The sequence below is a fragment of the Patagioenas fasciata genome, chromosome 1, assembly GCF_037038585.1.
Source record: "Patagioenas fasciata isolate bPatFas1 chromosome 1, bPatFas1.hap1, whole genome shotgun sequence".
In the NCBI taxonomy this organism is placed as follows: Eukaryota; Metazoa; Chordata; class Aves; order Columbiformes; family Columbidae; genus Patagioenas; species Patagioenas fasciata.
The window spans coordinates 62,640,040-62,658,403 of record NC_092520.1 but is presented as its reverse complement, the minus strand read 5'-3'; the positions used below and the strand labels follow the sequence as shown (position 1 = coordinate 62,658,403).

Sequence of the window (18,364 nt, the reverse complement as noted above, 5' to 3'; positions counted from 1 at the left end):
ATAGTGCTTTTTTCTTAGTGTCTCCAAATAAAATCCTCAAAGGAACCACTTTACCAAGCGATTGCCTTGTACCCATTTGTGGCATCACAGTCTTTGCAAAGGTAACGTACATACCCGTTAAAAGGTGTTTATTCTAAACACCTTCCTCACATTCCAAAACTCTTCCTCACTGATACCACAGGAGCTGCTGATGACAGAATGGACTTGGCAATGTGAGAGGAAGAGTCTGTGTGATCTTGTACATACACTATTCCTGGATGCTACCAGGCCCATAGAAAGTGCAATGGTACAAAACACGTAGAGGATATTATCCAGACTAACTGAACCTATGTTAAAGCATGAGGTGACATCTATATGGTCCCTGGGCAACTTGAAATGAAAGCCAGCATAAAGTGATTTTGGTCCAGAGTTTGCAAATTACCAATTTTGTGCACAATTTCAGTCACTCACATAGTATGAGACACATCTTTGTACATTGATAGACCTGTAAGTCTAGTCCCTTTTCAGCAGGAGACATATTTGTTTGATGTCAATATATCAATATAATTTATTTTAATAGTCTCCTGTTGGTTAAAATTAAATGAATCATTATAGCATATAAGAGAGAACAGCGTGCATAACCTAACACAGTACCAAAGCAGTCTGTGTACTGAGTATCTTCTGTTGAGCTCAGGTTTATTTTAGCTGGACTATTCCCCTGTGCCATGGGGCCCATAAGCAATTCTTTGTTTTTGTAAATCCATGTTCGTTATCGCAGATTAAAGCCTGAACATTTCGTGAACGAAACGTGAAAGGTTCTGCATTTCTCTCCCCGCACTGGCTCAAATGCGTGCCATCACTGCGATGGTAATGGGCAATTAAACGGGATGGGTTTGCACATGGTGCAGTGTGTGTCTATATTGTCCAAGGAAAATGTGTGAAATCGATTGATATGGGAAGGTACATATGTGATTATGTCATGTCTTGTGTTGTTTTTGATAACACCCCTACATTTCTGATGAATGTGGTTCAGCTGTCTAGAAAATTATTTCACAGTTCTAAATCCAAAGATAAATAAATTATATCAAATCAGTCATGAAGATGGAGAATGAGTTCTCTGCAAAGTTGCATATATTACTGCATGAAGTATTGCTGAGAAGAATTGATGTTGTGATGTACTTATAATGTGAGCCTATTATGTGAGTTTTTCTGTACCTGAACATGACTATTGAATTTCTGGAATGTTAGGTAAAATGTAAAGGTTGGGTACACCACCACTGTTTAAACCAGAATTCATAATGTTGCATGTAAAGTGATCTGTTTCTTGTCGCTGTTGTTTGCTGTGTTAGAAAGTGTGAAGTACAAAATTCCTGTGCTTAGATTTATAGTATTAGATGGAAGCTGCCAAGAAAGCCTTTTTAAAATCTGAATCACAGGATGCTAAAGGCAGAATTGTGATGTATCTTCATAATTGATCTCATAGTTGTTGCTGGTGGTAGGCAGCGATCTGTATGTTTCCCTCGGTACCAATTATCAATCTGGTAGCCCCATATCAAGTGAGATAATTCATAGGATTTAGTCATTTGACAGAATTTTGTTGCTGACACTTCAACTGACTGGTTGCAGGAACTATTTAGTTGTGTAAAACTGTGTCTGTCATGGAGAAGTCTGATCTTACACAGGTGTCCACTTCTTCAGACTGGTTATTCTCTTGCCTTTATTTGTGGGGGCAGAAAAGGGATGGGACTGTGAAAGATTCCCAGCACTTTGGTTGTGGTGAAATACTGAGGTATTAACTGGGTGGAGGAATAATTTCTATGTGTATTGGCTGGGTCAGACCAATAGCCAGACTTAGTTGTCCCCACCATGTGCTATGCTCCTTGTGGGACAGCTGGCCTGAGGGCACTTTAGTGCGGTGTAAGAGGAAGACATGCTGACTTTTTCTTGTCTGGCTATTGCCCCCTGTGCATAAAGCCTTGCAAGTGGCTCAGCACCATTTACCTTTTGCTGGCTGCCAGCACGTGTTTCTGAAGCAGGAGCAGAGCTGAGGTTTGGGCTGGCCGGCAATGGGGATGTGCTCCTGTGGGACCACAGCAGCACCCCAGCCCTCCATCCCATGGAAGAGACAGAGAAGCGTGGGCTGCACATCCCAAGTCAAACACTTTGTGGTTGCACCTGCTTCCTGTGAAGCTAAGGAAGACTGGCACGGATCACACATCGTAGAATCATAGAAAGATATTGGTTGGAAGAGAGCCTCAAGATCATTGAGTCCAACCATTAACCTAACTCTGGGACTAAACCATGTCCATAAGAACCTCATCTATGCATTTTTTAAATACCTCCAAAGATGGTGGCTCAGCCACCTGTTCCAATGCCTGACAACCCTTTCTGTGAAGAAATTTTTCCGAATATCCAATCTAAACATCCCCTGGTGCAACTTGAGGCTGTTTTCCCCTGTCCTATCACTGGTTACTTGAGAGAAGAGACCAACCCCCTCCATGCTACAACCTCCTTTCAGGTGGTTGCAGAGAGCGATAAGGTCTCCGCTCAGCCTCCTTTTCTCCAGACTAAATAGCCCCAGTTCCCTCAGCCGCTCCTCATCAGACTTGTGCTCCAGACCCCTCACCAGCTTCGTTGCCCTTCTCTGAACTCGCTCCAGTACATCCTTAGCTTGTCCTGCTGGGACTGCAGAGGTCCATCTCCAGCAGAACCTGAAGTGGTAGTGCTGCTCCATCCCTGCCTGGAATCAAAGTTGAACTCTTCATCTGACTGCAGTAAGTAGCAAGAACAAGGCCTGTTGCATCCCCTTCAAAACCTACGGGTGATGAGAAAGGGGAGGGAACGAGCTGTAAAAAAGCCAGAAAATGTCAGTAAGATCTATGTGTCTTTTCTTACTCTGAGGGTGTTTCAGGGATTTGTTTATGGCATGAGAAATTACTTCTGTCACTGAAGAATTATTACCTGCAGAGAAGTAGGCGAGCGGTCTGGGTCAGCAGAGCAAAAACAAGTTTCATCAGCTCGGTCGTCTGAGGGTTACTTGGAATTAGCAGACTTACAGGGAGAAAAACAGAGGGTGGTCAGATGTCGTGTGCCTGTTTTCTTCCCTTACAAACAGCTTTACCCTGTTCCCTAGACTGAAAGTCCGATATCTTGTCTGTAACTTCTTTATTTTTTTCAAATATGTTTGTTTAAATGTTGAATCTTAGTGATGATGGACTGATAGCTTCCTCAAAACTTAGTCAATTAAAATATAACAAAACAGGTGAAAGCATATGCTATTGTCTAATGTTAAGAACCTCTCTCAGCTGAGAAACTACCTAAGTGCACGTAGGTAGCCAGTGCTCAAGGTAAATTAGCAGGGGAAAAATACCTCCTGAGGCTCTAGGCTGAGTGATCAAGTAGATATTCACCCTAGATAATAAAGACATTAATAAAGAGACATCTTCCAAAATGTTATCAGTAGAGTACAAGCCAACTTTCTCTGTGGGGTTTGTTTTAATATTTCCCACTGTATAGTGAACACTTGAAACTATCTGTGGATGTATTTCTTGGTGCCAGTTTTTCTCTTCATTGTATGTCTGACAGTGCAAAGGGCACAGGCTACTGTGTGGGATGTTCTGGTAGTGTTTTAGTCCAGTGTTGTTTTCAGAGAAGAGGTACTAAGAATGGGAGGTTTACTGAAACCCATACAGTTTCCTGGCCATGTCCCGCTGGTGTATTGTACTGACAACTGGTACAGATCACAGCATCTACAACCCCTATGAAACACAGGAAATACATACGGTTTTGAGGAAAAACAGCCCAAAATGTTTAGGAATAAAAGATCACTTTAATTTTTCTAGTTTTGTCTCTTTTTTTCCAGGCTCTATTGAGAAATGCTAGAAAGGAAAATTTTGGAGAAAAAAATCAAAATAAATTTACATTATGTATTTTTGTCTCAGAATAGCAAGTAAAATAATTGCTAGCCTAATGACAAAAATGTTACTGCTGTGCTTCTGTTTATCAGAATACTTTCTAAAATTATAAATAGTTTGAATAAACAACTTCATTTTAGAAACTGCAGTATAAGCCAAACACAATTCCTGTGCACTGCAAGGTGCACTGTGTACTATTCTCCATCCTGTGCAAAGTACACTATTGTGTCTGGACATTGGCTTATGATGTTTCTTGAGTCAGATTTTTTCACCAGAAGCATCTCCTTTATTTTTGTTGTTGAGTGAGGTACCTGTGCACATACTTGTTTCTGAAATCTTCATTTTTCTTTACAAGTTAACGATGCTGATGTTTTATTTCTTGCAACATTTTCTCTATTCTAGGCCTATGTCATTGGTGTCTACTAACAGAAGTATCTGTCAATAGAACCCCCTCAATATTACATGTAATATTCAAAAATATCTTATACTTCGTTTCATGACAACGTATTTAGCACTGCTCACTGCTTTGAAGACTGAGATGCATCATTCATGATGTAGAAGGTGAAACCTCATTTTGGTGAGCAAGTATCTGTTGCAGATAAGTATTTTCCTTCCTCTCATTCCCTTTTATTTTTCCTCAGGAAATGTGGGACGTTTCTCCCCCTACCCAACACCTTTAAAACCTGTGGGAACTTCTCACATCTTAGTCAGGACCATGGATCTAGATGGTTAATCAAGAAAGAATAACAGGTTCCAACGACTTTCTTTTCCCTTGCCAATAAACCCAGCATAGCCAAGATTCTGACTCGGTGGTAAAAATAAAATATTATTTTTCTCTTCTTTCAGTTTAAATTATGAACTCACACACTGCAGTCTAAGGTTTTATTTTTCCCATTTGCTTTATTCTGTGGCACTCTCATCAAACCTCTTTAGACATGATGCTGTGAACGTTGCGTCCTGTCCAAAGAAGAGTGTCTGTCGCAGAAATAAACCTCTAATGTTGTCTCTGGACACACACTGCCATGCCACAAACCCCTTGAGGGCTGTCATTTTTTTTTCTCTGAAGGATCCAGTGTGAACTTGTTGCATCCCTAGTGGTTCTCCTCCCCTTGCACATCCACCTGCTGCCTCAGCTACAAGCAGGATTGCAAGGCGGTTCAGGTTCTGCAGCCTGAAGTGATGGATCCTGCGGATTTCTAAGGAGCTTTTCCCCAGCTGGGCGCTGGAGTAGCTACTGCAGGTTTACTGCAGCACTGAGGAGTCCTGCTAAGGCCCCTGCAGGGTGTGAAGAGCTCATGCAGGCTTTCTTGGTACCTTTCCCTTCTTCATTTGATGTCTCCAAGGAACTGTTGTCCCTGAGCAGCTCCATTTGGCTGCTGGGATACCCTTCTCAAGCAAATAGTGTGGCTTTTGAGCTCCATAAAGCTCATCATCTCCTCTGGTTGCTCTTCTCGGCTAAGATCAGTTTGTCCTTGACCTGGTGGACTGAGGAAGGTGTTGCAGGTGACCGTGGCTGGCTGTGTGTGCAAGAGCAGAAATGCATTCCCTCTTTTGCCACAAGCTGCTTTGGCAGCCCTGGGAAGTATTTTTAGCTTCCTTCTATCTCCCTTTCCCAAAGGTGAAGCAAGGATAACAAAATTTACTGATCTTCAAAGCAGGATGTCAGTTAGTTTTGTGATATTCTGTGACAGGGATTATACAAAGCCTGAAAGTGTAAAATAAAATCTCATTTGACTGAGTTTGAGTGTTATTTTTTTCAGTATCACCAGCTTCAAGAATAAAAAGAGTACACGTGTCCCAGAAGTTGGCAGTGCAGTTGAAGCTGTCACTTACCATGTAACTCTGGGTTGTCTAGCTTTTTCCTGTATTGCCTTTCGTTGTTCTCATTTTTAGGTGTGTCTGCAGTAACCACAGGGACAAAAGCTTTAAAGAAAGAAGCTAAATATCAGAATGGGAAAAAGGTGGATGATTGAGGGGAATTTTGTCAAAGGGTACAGGATGGCGCACCAGATTAGCTGGGGATTTCTGTCCGAATCTCTTATTTTGTCTACTTCTTTGGAGGGTTTAAAGCTATTCTGTCTGGTTACTTTTCTTTTCCCCCTCCATACTGGGTATCTGTGAATACTTGTATGAAAAAAAAAAAAACAAACCTGTTTTAGGGTCCTAAGCAGAAACAATTTAGAAAATATGCTCTTGAATATACTGTAATTAAAGATAAGAATAGTTTCTAAATTGTTTCTGCTTGGGACCCCAAAACAGAAAAATATTTTTCTTTTGGAAATGGAAACTTAATTTTTTTTTTTTTCAGTTTTTTTAATGTGAAGTTCATTTCCAGTGAAAGAAGGGCAAATTAAGCGAATTGATGAAGGAAAGGCTTACCAACAAACGATAGACTTTAAATTGTTATAAATCGCTATAAAAGTCATAGTGTGAGAGTATGCTACCTGCTCTCCTCTTCCCTCACTTCTAACTGAAAATAGGAGGAGAGTGATTCAATTATTTACAATTAATTTTACAGCATTGAACAAGATAGGGAACCCAGGCTGTTCTCAGCTGGATAGCAAACAGTAGAGCTATTCTTTTTGTCTGAAAACACTGACCTCGTAGGGAAAAGTGATCCACCCGCTTCCAAAATAGGCACATCTGTATACTGTAGTACTTTGTCTCTCAGGGATACTTGATGTACACTCCACCAGTTGAAGTATGTGTGAGATAAATGTAGAGTTTCTGAATAAAAGGCATGAAACTTTGCCTTATCTGAAAAAAATTAGGCACATCTACCTGTTTTTTGTTCAGAAAAGCTATGTCCATCTGTTTAAGGAAGTACAGCAAATATCTTATGTTCTTTATGTTCCTCACTACCTATAGTTTCTGGGGGGCACCTAAATATTTTACCCTTCTTGAAGCACCTACAGGTACTAAATCACTGTAGCATCATTACAAAAGTAAATTTTTCTGCATTCAGGGGCTGAAATACAGAAATGGAGATGAAAATACAAAGCAAGCATCCTGTCAGTTTCCTTTGCTCTCTTTTTCCTTTGAAAGTGCAATGTATTTGAGATATTCAGAAGAAACACCAAAATTTAAACATGGCTTTAGAGTGACAGGTGGGTGTAATCTTGCCTTTCTAAGCACTATTTTTTTGCTTGTAGGCAATTTTCTTTGTTGAGTTCAGAGTAAGAGAACTCTCGACCGCTGCCAGCTCCTTGCCCCAGGTAGCAGTGAAGTAGATATTGATTGGTGGGGAAATAGATTTGCTACTTTTTCTAAAAGAGTAGTAAAAAAAGACAGCCTTCTGAACAAACCTGCATTCAGCTGTCATAGTAGGATTAGGAGAATAGATTGGTTTAGATTATTTTAAACTAACAGAAGAGAGATTCACGTCAGACATGAGGCAAAAATTTTTTGCGCTGAGGGTGGTGAAACACTGGCCCAGGTTGCCCAGAGAGGCGGTAGATGCCCCATCGCTGGAGACATTCCAGGCCAGGCTGGATGGGGCTCTGAGCAACCTGATCTAGTTGCAGATGTCCCTGCTCATTGCAGGGGAGTTGGACCAGATGACCTTTGAAGGTCCCTTCCAACCCAAACCATTCTATGATTCTATGGTTGACCACACTGGCAAGATACTGGGAGTCAAGAGACTTGGTCTCTATTGTAAATGCTTTGTGCTTAATTTAACAGGGCTGGACAGGATAGGGACTGACTTTCTGGCTGATGCTAAAGTGACTGCATCCCGCAGGGCAGCCGAAAGAGGCATTTCCACTCCTTTTCCTCATGTGTGTTTGTTTTGCTGTAGGTCAGAGCCCGTTTCAGCCTCGCTGATTCCCAGCATTGGCTCCTGGTACATCTGGCTGTGTGATGGTCGGCGTTAGCACAGGAGAGGGAGCAGGAGCGGGGCCAGACCACAGCTGTTAACAGCAGCGGGGATTTGGGCTGTGCTGCAGGAGCTGTGTTAACCGCAGCTTCAAGGTGTGGTTTCACATCAGAGCTGGACTGACCTAGGAGGAGGGGTGGAGGATGAGTGGGGCTGACCCTCTGGTCGCAGCCAGCTATTAGTTGCCTTCCCTTAATTACAGCCTTGCTCCCTCTCTTGTGTGTTTGCATTTGGAGCGTCGGTGGCCGTTAAATGTGTTTGCATGATGTATAGCCAAGTGCACTCCCTCTTACCGCTGTCCATATGCTGACATAATGCTAATACATTTCATACAGAGAAAATGCTTAAAGAATATTCTGTTTTCATAGTCAAGCTCCATGCCACCTAAGTATGGGCCCCTTTCTCATCATTCTAGCCTTTAATTGCTTGATGGATTTCACAGGATCCCACCTTACTCAGTACACAGAACAGACTGTGCTCACTGAGCGAGCAGGGATTTTTTTGCCTTATTCTTCACTTTTTGGGCTTGTTTCTTATTTAAGATCTCATAATGAAGTTGTGTTTTGAAGGCAGAATAACTGTCTTCAGCTTCTTATGAGCTTCTCCTGGCTTTTATCACTTTGATACCTGAATGCTTCAAAAAAGCATGGCAGATTTTTTAGAGGCTTACCTCCCACATGGAAGGAGCTCTTCACTCAGCTCTTCACCCCATTCTTTGTGTATGAGCCAGAGTGGTGCTTGAACCTTTCTTAAAGGTTTCATAGCAATTTGCTAACTGTTTGGGAGAGGAAGCATAGATAAGGTAATGTCGGAAGTACCTCCTAATTAGCATTCGGTAGCATTGGCTTTTAACACAGTAACTTTAGCTGAAGCCAGGTCTTTGAGATCTTTGGTCTGAGAAAAGATCCAACACCAAATATGTAGAAAATGGAGGATGTGTAATTAGTGACTGCCTGTGAAAAGGATTTGTGCAGCATTTTCAAGGGATTTCATGGTAGAGGCAGGGACTGGATCCCATTCGCCATGGCAGCACTCAACTGCCTTAACCAGGAAATGTCTTTGTAGTTGCCTGCTTCAGATCTTCATCCATTCTCTGGTATCTGCAGCAACCAAGGAACAATCACGGAAGCAACCTGCCCTGTGATAGACGAGCCTAATGCTGGGATTCCATGTTCTTTTTAAATTGACCTGGGTGGGTCTGGCACTGACAGGGATGACTGTGTTCTCCCACAGCTCATGCTTATTTTCAGAAAACAAAAGCATTTTGCCTTGCTAGGCAGCAAAGCTACAAGGGAGAGATGGTGATGCCAGCCTGGCCGGGCCGTGCTTATATGGAGGACTTGGGTTGCTTCAGAGCAATAGTAATTCAGTGAATTCAGCCTGTGCAAGGAAGGCAAGAGAGCTGATTGGGAAGAAAGGAACCCTCTGCTCAGGGCAGGGCTTGTACAGAGCTCTCACAGAGCACCTTAATTTTGCATTTCCTAACTCACCTTAGTGCAGAAGGAGAAGGTTGTAAATCTACAACTTTCAAAAATAATTGTAAGAATTTAGTGAATAGGAAAAAAAAAAAAAAAGAAGGTTGTTAAGTTTAGCTCCAGCACAGAGATTGTGATGAGAGGTACAAGTTCCATGCTCCTCTCAGTTATCCCATCACTTTCTTGGTGTAGGAGGAAGGTGTGGTATTTAAAATCCTTTCTCAAAGGCCTCATAATTACTTAAAGCAGAGGTGAAATGGAAATTAATTTTTCCATGTTTCATCCAGACTATTGGTTTGCTCCAGTAAAGAGACTGCACTCTTTGCTTTATTCTTCTTATTTTCTCAGCCCAGTGTCTTTCCTTTAACTATATTGCTTCCTTTTACATTCTCTATTCACCTTACCCATCATCCTTTTTTCTCCTCACTCCTTTGCCCTCATAGTCCAGTCAGTCCCTGTGTGTTTGACTGTCATTTTAGTCTTACCCTTCCCTCTTCACACGAGGGCAGTTGACCTTACATGTATTGCCAGGGCTACTAGCTTTGCTTTACTAGGAAGAAAAGCATACACAGCAAACCACAGGTTTTGATGTTAGCATTGTATGTACTTGAGTATTTTGCCTTTTAGCTGCTGATGAGCAGGCAGTTCCAAGTTTAGAAGCTTCTTAATCTGTCTGATGTACCCATTACAGCATCAGTGCCTAGTCTGTGCTCCCCTTTTGGTGTTCCTGTCTTTCTGTTGAGCTATTGCCAGATATAACTCATATGTCTGAAGACATGGAAGAGTTGATGGAACAATTGTCTTTCTCTTTCCCTGGAAAATATTCAGTGGTTTTTTGCTTTGGCAGAATTCTGTGTTGTGTTTACTGCTGTCCCCTCCAATGCTTAAAATCACCGTGAGAAAATGGAAGGGTTGGATGATGCAGGACTTCCTTGCGAACCTGCTTTCCATCTCACAAATATGAAGCTTTTAAAACTGGCTAAAAGCTTTGTTGAAGCAACTGGAGAATGATAAAATCTATGAGCAATAGTAAAGCTGCAACACAGTTATTTTTAGGCTTTATGTTGACAGATGCAGGTTTTTGCAACCTGTTTTGAATTATCTGTGGTAATAAAAATTTGTATGTTACTATTATATGTGTAAAACTTGAAGTTCTCCTAAGCATGTTTCTCCTTGGAGAGTATCTTTCAGAAGATAAGTGTTGGCACTGTGACAAGGCATGTCCATCTACACATGGTGCCTTCTATGCACTGTTGGTAGCAGGTAGCCCCAGCTGTCTACTGATAGCAGTGAGCACCTCAAAATTAATTGTAAAGCTGGTGCACATTGTAGATGTATTAAAGAGGCAGAGAATATAGTAAGATTTTTCTAATTATCTGTTTAAAGTAGTAATTAATTAAAACAACAAAAAAAGTCTTATTTGCCCAAAAAGATCGTTATATGCCTTTCCCAAACAAAGTAATTTGATACTGTGAAGTTGGATAAGCAGTGTGTTGTAATTTTATATAGCCCTTAGGACAAAAAGAAATACATAGTTTTTCAATCTACTAATAGGCTGAGCAGAAATACAGTAAAAGGGGAAAATTGGGAGTGTTGAGTGTAATATTATAGCAGGTGGTTTATACCTTGTACATACAACAAGTTCAAAGCTTATAAAGACTAGAAAGCTCCCCATGGTTTCAGTGAGCTTTAGTTTAGATCTTGAGCATTGGACTTAGGGCTGAGACTAAGGAATGAGGAAGAAACCAGAAGAAACCAGGCAGCCAAAAGCTCATGCTCCATCTGGGTTCTGTGTTCTGATTTTGCTAAATGGGATCAGTAAATATTGATGAATAATTGCAGGCAGGTATTATGGCATAAACATACAGTTAAGTAAGAATGACTAAAAAGTGTGAGGAATGATGGGGGTGGCTGCTTTGGCTGCTGTTGGTGTTTGAATAAGAACTATTTTCTTTTAATTCAAAGTGAACAAATATTAGAGTTACATCACGTGTCTTTTAAACATTTATGGGTGTCATGACTTCCATAATGCATAAAATTGCAAGGAAAAAAAATATGGTTTTTGAACAGCAAGATTTTAAATTATCACTGTTGGTATTTCATTGGTTTTTAAGACCTTCTCTTTTAAAGAGTTTTGCCTTTAACATAAGTGAGTAATTGTTTTACATTTTCAAAGGAATAATAATGACATTGTGTTGCATTCTAGATAGTTCGGAGTTTAGGAATGCGACTTTTATTTTAAGGTTGCATGGGATCTCCCAAAGGCATTTCACTTTTGACCTTTAGATGAAATAAATGGATGTTCGCTTTTTGTAGAACGGACAGACCCAGCTGGTGGAGTGTAAAGGCATTTCTTATTTAGCACAAAGTCAAGCTTTATGTGGAGAATTAGATATACAGATTAAGCAACAGTACTAAAATGAAGTAATGCCAATATAATGCCAATCTTGTTCTCACCCTGGATAAGTTTACATCCTTAAACTGCTAATGCACATTTGTGTTATTAGCTCTACCTTTAGCTCCTTTGCTTCTAATTTTCCATTCATAATTTCATAACAGTAGGAATGCCTGTGTGTGTACATGTGTGCTGAGGGCCAGGCTTTATTTCTTCTGAAGTCTGGGGTGCCTGCCACATGAGTTAGTACTTGAATTTGTTAGCAGATATGTCCAGTTTTCACAGTAGAACAGTTCTGATTGTAGCTAATAGGAAATAGATGCCTAGATTGTGGTTTCTGCAGTGCATAATTTTAAACTGTCTTCCTCTTATTATGATGTTTGTAACATGTTAATTCTTTCAGCTTTTCCTCAAGGGACTGTATGTGCAGTAGTTTTGTGTGGCTTTAATTTTTTAAATAAAGTAAATGTGCTATAAATGGATTTTATATGTTAGAGAAGGCAAAATAACAAAAAAAAAATGCCATACAGTGGAACAAAAAAATGAAGAGATTTATTGTGATGCTCTGTAATATGTAGAAATTCATTCCTGGCTGTGAGCCAACCTTTTTGAAGTGCAGAGCTGATCAGATGGAGCAGGCTGTGGACCTTTGCCAGCTGGTTTGTCCAGCTTTCCAGCAATGGGATGTGCCTCTGAGGAGTGACCAAAGTTTTACTTGGCAGTCATGAGTGCTGCCCTACGTGGTCCCACATGTCCCAGGTGGGATGTACAGGGATGAGCACTGCTGGAAGTCCCTGCCCCTCCCAGGGCTGTGAACGGGCCTGTTTAGTTTTGCTTGAGTAATGTGTGCCACAAGAAGAAATGCAGATGTGGTGGTCATTTACCGCATATACAAAGTTGGTCAAAGTGGTGTTGAAACATCAACTTCCATTTTCAGGCACTTGGTTTAGATGCACCAACAAGGACGACAAAACTTGCCAACCCCTTCTCCTCCATCACTTCCTCTCTGCTGGACCTGCATAGTTTGGGGTAAAAGTCAGTAAAAGGTATTAAGCAGAGGAAGTATTAATCATCATCCTATAAACTGTTACTTAGAAATCCAAGTGTTATAGTATGGGGTGCAGTGTATCCCAAGGGCAGAGTATGGCACCTCAGTACTGAAGTGCAGTGCATTTGCTTTTTCAGGAAATTTATAAAAGAGTTTCAGTATTTAAATGGATCATCGCTCAGTTAAAATTTTTACAAATTTAGGTCAGAATCTGAATCTTGCACAGGCCTAATTTCACTGAGAAACAGATGATTTGGGCCTGAAAGAGATCTTACAGAAGCAATGTCTTTTGAAGAGCAGCTGCTTCTAAAACTATTTGAGAGGCCTGAGCTCTGAATGGTCCAAGTTAAATGCAAATGATTTCTTTGTTTCACTGAACCTCCTCACCTCTGTAGTTGGAGCCCCTTTTTGTATTCAGATCAAAGAATTGCAGAGAAAGTTAAAACTTGCAGGCTGCAATAGTGCCTGCAGAGCTGCTTTTGTAGGTGAGAGATGGCTCCAGCAGATGAGAGAAAAGAAGATGCCTTTGTGTAGGCTTTCCTCTGACTGTTTCATGGATGCACTCTTGGGCTTTAACGAGCTTTCTGTATTCGTGCTCCCAGCACTGGGCTTTGGTGTTGAGAAGGGAATGAATTCTCTGCTCTCTCCCTGCCTTTGATTTTATCAAATGTAGAAACAAGGGTGGGAGAGGCATTTCTATTCCCAGTATCCTTCTCAGCAATGGAAGTGATAGATGAAAAGAACATCATCCAGTGTGGCTGCTGTTTATGCTATGCAAGCTGGAGTGGGCACCTCTTCTGCTCTTTGCTGGTAAGGATGCAGAAGGAGGTGTTTGTCCTGTCTGTCCTACAGACTTGAACTAACATGCCTGTTTTTGTCCGATGGCCAGTGATATTTTGATTTTGGAAAGCTGTTGAAGTACTTCTGTGCAGATTTTTAGTCTGGTTTTGGCTTATGGGAAAGTGGAAGGGGGAATATACTTGTAAGGAATAAAATTCTCACCAACCTGTTTCAAACCACAGGCATATGAATTTGGGGAAGGTTCTTTACTTAGTTAAGTAGCCCCATGTTAGAATAACCAGGTGAAAAATTGGAGCCAACAACATTGACAGAGCTTCCTGTTCCTTCCATGGCAGGGAAATCAAACTGGCTGCAAAGGGTGATGGTGGGAAGCAGTGTGAATCAGATGCACCCAAAATACATTTTCCTGTTCTGTAGAAGCAGTGAGTTCAGCGATTCCCCTCTCTGTGTTGGCTGCACTCACACACAAAAAACATTCTTGCGTTCTTCCGAGTATTTAACCCGTCATCCCGTTACAGTTGTGAAAAATACAAAAAGCTTGGAGTCCATAAAAGGAGATAATTTGAAGTTAATAGGGGCAGCTCCGTGTCACACAGAAATGGAATGCAAGCCGTTGTGCGTTTCACTCTTGTGGTCTGTGCTATTAAATTAACCTGCCAATTTAATTCATATCTGTACTAAACAAAACTTTACATGACATAACAGAAATGAGCTTGCGTTGTTTTGGCTCTTTCATAATACTGTAACTTTCTGCTAGCTTGATGACAGTAGGATGACCCTCAGCATGGGTTGAAAGGCAGGAGATTGAATAGTTGAGGCTGAGGAGTTGATTATTAGGTTGGCCAAAATGCACACCCCCTACCTCTGCTGTGCTCCCTGATACATATTAACCTGAACTAGTTAAATGTACAACTTGATTTATGAAGCACAAAATTGCTTCAGCAAATGAAAGCCATCTAAGCCTGTAGATGTAGGATATTTCATTGCCTTGTTTTCTTTTTTTCCTTCGGTTAATAAGGTAGTATATTAGTTACTGAACTTAATATAGGCTGCAATAAATGAAATTCTGAGCATCTGAGTATGTTCAATGAGGCAGGAGCATCAAAATCAGGTGGACCATGATCGTCCCTGAAGTTTAAGGGGAATGGACTTAACAGCAGAAAACTTCCCATGTGAAAAATTTTATCTTAAAACACTTGTAACAGAGATTAGAGAGGAAGAAGCGGTGCATGAGTGGCTGATGGCCATGATGATGGAGCTTATGGGAGTCTGGATGCGCTTGGTGCTGGGTGCTGTGCTCTCTCCCCACTATGTTGCTACCCCCTCATCAGCTGCTGTGCTGGCCAAACTTCACACCCATTCTTCTACTTCTCCCCAAGGCCAACTGCTTGTTTCTAAAGGCTTTTAAAAAAGTCTGTGATTATCAGAGACCTACCTAGACAGGAGGAGAAGTGGAAAGTGAAGACATAACATATGGGAGTCCTAATATTTGCAGCCCTTTCATGCTGACCAAATGTGACTAATACTTGGAAGACTAATGGTCAGATGCCATCACCGATCTGTTAATTGAAGATGGCTTTTCTCTTAATCTCCTATATTGCAACACTGGAGATGTGCGTCAGTAGATGTTTACTGTTGGAGATTACTGATGTTCTTGCAGACTGCGTTGTGTATGCTCAGTGTTGAAGACTTCAGCACAGTTGTTTCACTGTGAATTTTAGAAACATATGTTTAGGAATATATATCCTTCATATTCCATTTGTCCAGCTGGAGACAAAAACTTGGTACTATCTCTTACTTTAGGGAAAAAGTAGAGAACGTACTGTACCCATGTATGAGTCATGGTTCATTTATTTTCTGTGAGAAATTTTAAATGCTGTATTGCATGACCTTTGTCATCTTTGTGTACAGTGGAAAAAATATACCAAGCCAGGAATATCAATGAAAGTCTTCTCAATAACCAAAAACAGGCAAGTAAGTTCCCATTGGGTCCTTTTTTTTTTTTTTCCCCCCTTCACTAAGTGGGTCTTTACTATGGAACAAATGATGACTGCCTGAGAATTTACAAGCTAAATAAGCTTTGAGATCATACAGCCTCCTTGACTAACCAGGATTCTCTGATCTTGCATCAAAGGAATGGGGCTTTTTTTGGTTGGCAAACTGAGTCTGGAGCAAACATGAGTTATTTACATTATTAATTAGTAGTTAGTATGGATCATGCATATATCGTGAGTGGCGCCCTGTTCGTTTGGATGAAAGATGGTAAAGGAAAAATCAAAACTCCATACCTAGTCTTGAAGGGCAGGTAGAACATCTAGGACAAGGTGCATCTCCCAGGTTCTTTCCCTCACATGCTTCAAGTAGTGTTATTACCCAGTGCACTGTGTAATGCAGCAAACATTTCTCACCCACCCGCTTTCCCCCTCAGCATCTTGGATTCTTTTTCTTTGAGAGTTAATGTTTGGCTTGGTACTAACCTAACAGCTTACTACAGCTTGTGCTATGGAACTTAGCATGCCTTGTAATGGATTAGATACACATCCTTAGAGTAAGAGGGATAATGTGTCTTCTGTCCAGGGATATTTGTGGGGGCGGCAGAGAAATCAGAATGGGCAGACAATAAAATGCTCTTTCATTCATACCACAATTTTAGTGAAGTTCCGTAATGGTGTGTTTTGTGAGTGCATATTTTCCTACTCTGTGTTCTTGTCTTACCATTTTTGTTACTTAGTATCTTGTTTATTAACATGCATCCTACAAAAGTGAGCCCTGACATAAAGATAAAGCATTTGTCACAGGAAAATGGGAAATTTGTAGTAACATTTTCATCTGAAAATGGAATAAACACCTAGGAAGTATTTTAGGGGTATTGGTCTTTTAGATCTGATTTTTACTTGTTGAGAGGAGCTTTTAGAGATTATGAAAATGGCGATGAGTTGTGAATTATGGTTGGTGATGACTGTGAGTTACAGTTTTCATAATTTCTGAAAGGAGAAGAAGTAGAAAATAATTGAAAGAATAAAGATGAAATAGATTCTCTTCAATAGACTCAGTGATGCTTTGGTAGGATCCTGTTGGCAGCAAGACTAGACAATTAATGTTGTACCTTTAAGCAGCATAAACTATATACCCGTAATGGTAAAAACAGAAAGCATAACAGGAAACTAATTGAGAGTTTCACCAAGGAGACTGACTGAGCTGGAGCACATTATAGAGAAAATGGTAGTGAGGCCAAATTACTGGGAACCATTATAAATAAGTACCATGGGCATACAGGGGCATAATCGGAAAGGTCAAACTGAGAAAAAGTGAACAGGGGACATGATAAAGAGAGAATACTCCATGTGCTTGCAAACAGTAAGAGAAAACCAAAGGAGTTGGGCCTTAATAATTGGAGATGGTAAGTGAGGCTTTTATATTCAGATGGTTAACACATGCATCACCAGGAATCTGAGGTATCTTGGGGAAGGAGGAGGCTAGAACCTACTTAAATTAGATGGATATTTTAAGATCGTTTGACCCTCATGACTCAGACTCATGGCAACACTCACAGTCTAGTTTTTTTGAGCTGCAGAGCCATCAGACGAAGCAGTCTCTCTCTCCTGCCCCTGCCCACTCCCAGGAGCTTACTCCCACTCCTGAACTCTGCCCCTTCTTGTGCTGCCATGGGAATTCATCCAGTTACGTGGTAGAGCAGGGCAGGGAGTTGATTTGGTTCAAAACCACTGATGTTTTAAAAATCCTTTGCTCTGTTAGTTTTTGGAAAATGCTTTTCACCAACTCAGTCCACTGCATGCTTGTGGTGCTGGTAGGAGGGCATCAGTGAGAGGTCTGCTTTTGGTGGCTGTGCTGACATCAAGTGTTGGTGGACCTACAGTGTTGCCTCATGGACTTAAGCCTTCCAGTCCATAAGAATTACCAAGGTGTAGTTTTATGTTACATCTGATTTGATCAGCTCTCGCTTCTTACTCCTTGTAGTGCACACTCATGACTTCTCTTGTTGCCATCATTGCTTGTCCTACTCTAAGCCAGTTCAGCTCGCTAACCCAGGGGAAAAAAAAGATAATTATTCTTTTAAAATAGAGGGGTTGTTTGTTTGTTTGTTTTTGTGGGTGTTTGTTTGTTTGTTTGTTTTTTGGTGAGGAGCAGGATGATTCCTAGTGGCAGCAGTGACTGAGATTGAGATAGACTCAGCTTCACCTTTGGCAAGTAGCTTCTTGCAATACTACAGTCTTTGAGAAGTGGTGTGAGGCACGAGTCTGGACAGAGCAGCTGTAATATCTGCTTTGGTTTGCTTTTCTTTAAAAAGTGGGGAAGGAATACCTGTAAACTAATACAGACTAACCAGTTTTTCTGAAGTTTCCCAGAAAGATCACTGGCTGACTAAATAGACTGAAAGCACCCATGTAAATAAACACCACACAGCTCATGATGGCACCAGCTGTATTAAATCAGTTCAGTGGTTCTGAAACACATAACAAAAGGTGAGTGGCAATGCAACAGATCACAGTGAATTCAGGAGTGACTTTAACAGGTCTCATCTACTTTGTCATGCAAACAACATGTGCAAATTTCTGGCCAAAAGATGGAGGGAGGCAGTAGCATACAGTCCTCCATGGGAGGCCTGTGTGTCCTATCTGGAAAAACGGATGGCCATTGTTCCTCTCAAATGAGAGGAAAGAGAGAATGCACAGGTCTTGAGCTACACAAAAAATTGCTGAGAAGTGGGTAAGGATAAAGCCTCTCTGTTCTACAGGTAAGAAAAGAATCATTGCATTGCTAGAAGGCATCAGATTGGTCATTAAATTAGTAAGTTTTAAGAAAGACCAGACAAGCACTATGAGGAACAGGTGTTCTCAAGACAGCAGAATTAGTAGC

The 18,364-nt window shown here is 41.0% G+C and overlaps 1 protein-coding gene across 2 annotated transcripts in view; it reads left to right on the top strand.

The window, feature by feature from the left end:
- Positions 1-18,364, top strand: part of COL4A1 (collagen type IV alpha 1 chain) — a 131,198-nt gene that overhangs the window by 10,146 nt on the left and 102,688 nt on the right. The window lies entirely within an intron of this gene.